Source organism: Lactuca saligna, chromosome 5, assembly GCF_052625555.1.
Source record: "Lactuca saligna cultivar CGN05327 chromosome 5, ASM5262555v1, whole genome shotgun sequence".
NCBI lineage: Eukaryota > Viridiplantae > Streptophyta > Magnoliopsida > Asterales > Asteraceae > Lactuca > Lactuca saligna.
In genome coordinates this window covers 296,331,934-296,334,317 of record NC_136421.1, presented here as the reverse complement: position 1 = coordinate 296,334,317, position 2,384 = coordinate 296,331,934, and the positions used below count along the sequence as shown (strand labels likewise).

At 36.8% G+C, this 2,384-nt stretch overlaps 1 non-coding gene across 1 annotated transcript; it reads right to left on the bottom strand.

Annotated features, from left to right (window-relative positions):
* Positions 1 to 1,382: 1,382 nt before the first annotated feature.
* On the bottom strand, positions 1,383 to 1,490 carry LOC144999197 (small nucleolar RNA R71). Its single transcript, XR_013660717.1, has one exon. It is a non-coding gene; the product is annotated as a small nucleolar RNA R71 (small nucleolar RNA).
* Between the last annotated feature and the right edge of the window lie 894 nt (positions 1,491 to 2,384).

Here is a 2,384-nt window from a genome sequence, read left to right as displayed (position 1 = left end):
TTACATAGCATATTCGTAATCATAATTGGTTTTGTGTTTAATTGTGTAAGACCATACATAGTTTTACATGAATTAATTAATTATTGGTAAAGTTAGACTTAAATTACTAATATAATAATAACCAACTTAATAATCCATAATTATTAGCTAGTCATAAGAACGAAGTGGATTTGAACTAAACAAGAGTGTTTTTACTTACTGATTGAATTTGAGTTAAGTTTGCCTCATCTTGTAAAATCAAATAAAACCCTTTTTAAACATGTTAATAATTAGGTTAATTTGATAGCAAGTAGATTAATTAGTAACACCGTTCCCTGTGATCGATACCCGACTTACCCAAACTATACTATAATCTGACTAGGTACACTGCCTATAGGTGCATAGTTAGTCTAAGTTTGTTCGGTTATAATTATTAAAATTAATGGGTACTATTGTGCACATCAAGTTTTTGGCGCCGTTGTCGGGGAACGGCTTAGTTAATTATTAGTATGTTTGCTTTAAATTAATCAATCTTTTTTGTAGGGTAAAATCTGCAAGAAGTTACTATTCTGTTTTAATTTTTTTTCTGCATTACAAGACTCACGACGTGAACCTTTAAGATTCTCGACGTGAGAACTGAAGTTCTTAGTTTTGTTTATTTTAGTTCGTCTTTCTTAGTTCAGTTTTACATTTTATCTTTTTGCTTTATTTCAGGAGTTCATGACCAGAGGTTCTAACACACCTTTGGTGCCACCACTTGAAGATCTCGAGTCTGCAATTCACAAAAAGAAAGATAAGAGTGTGAAAGAAGAACACCAAAGAAAACGCCATTACAAGAATTCCAGTAAGTGTTCTCAAAGAAGTGAAGGAAGAAAATGGGGGAGTCAAGTTCATCTTCAAAGAACAAGAGCAACCTTGATTATTTAGATCAAATACCCATCCAAATCAAGTCCGAATACGATACCAAGCCTGAATTTGAAGAACATACAAGTGAACCCAAAAACGAGCCATGGAACGAGATGGTGAATATTGAAGATATGTCCATGGGAGCTTACAGAAGAAGAATTCGAGATGATGTTGGTCCAGACTTAGTACAACCCGCTATTCCTGCCACTCCCACATTCAAGCTGAAAGGACATATCCTTTCTACACTAAAGGATATCCCATTCTATGGAAAAGATCATGAGGATGCGTTCAAACATTTAGATGAAGTGAATGACATTGTCGATTACCTCAATGTCCCAAATGTTAACAGAGATACTGCCTTGCTAAGGATGTTTCCCGTTACCTTTAAAGGAGCTGCAAAGGATTGGTTAAAAGCACTTCCACTTGGTACAATCACTACTTGGGCTCAAATGCGTGAGCAGTTTCTCGACCAATTCTGTCCACCATCCAAGATAGCTAAACTCAAGAAGGCAATAGCTAATTTTGAGCAAAACCTGGGGGAGTGACTTTACAAAGCATGGGAGCGTTATAAAAGGGTTGTTAAGGAATTTTCAGCAACATGACCTTAACATTCAACAAGAATTGTCCATATTCTATGACGGGTTCAATGTAATGATAAGACAACTCCTTGATTCTCAAGGACCACTTACGATGAAAAATCAGGGCGAGGTCAAGGAATTAGTTGAAGAATTTAAAAAGCATTCTTGTGAATACCACAATCCAAGGAATGAAAGCGTGAAAGGGGTTGGGGGTGCACATTCTGATGAAATGGCTGCTATGATGGCAATGCTTAACACTATAGATAGGAGATTGACCCAAATTGACCAATCAATTCATGCAATTCAAGTTGGTTGTGAGAGATGTAGTGGCCCACATTTGATAAAAGATTGCAACATGGATGAATATGGGAACAAGAAAGCTCAAGTTTGCTATTCAAGTGGAGATAAATGCAATGAAGACTGGAGAAAACCAAAGAAAGAGTGGCTGCCATAAGAAGAATACAAGAAGCAAAAGGAAGAGAAATATAAGCAAACTAGCCGAGGCTTCTACCAAAAAGAGCAGCCACTAACCGAGAAGAAAGTGGACTTAGAAACCATGTTGACCAGATTCCTGGAAGCATCCGAGAGAAGGCACGAAGATACTGATGTAGTGCTAAAAGAATACATGAATATGATGAAGGAACAACACAAAATGATGATTGACCAGCAAAGCTCAAAAGTTGTATTAGGAGAGTTGCCTAAGAAGATGGGAGATCCTGGACACCTCACACTTCCATGTGAGTTTGGTAATAAGTTGAAGACATATGCTTTAGCCGATTATGGGGCTAGCATTAATTTGATGACTTTCTCGTTTTATCAAAAGTTAAATATTCAGAAAATTAAGACTACAAAGATGACCATCCACATGGCAAACCGTTTAGTGACTCACCCAAGAGGGATAGTAGAAGACATCCTAGTTAA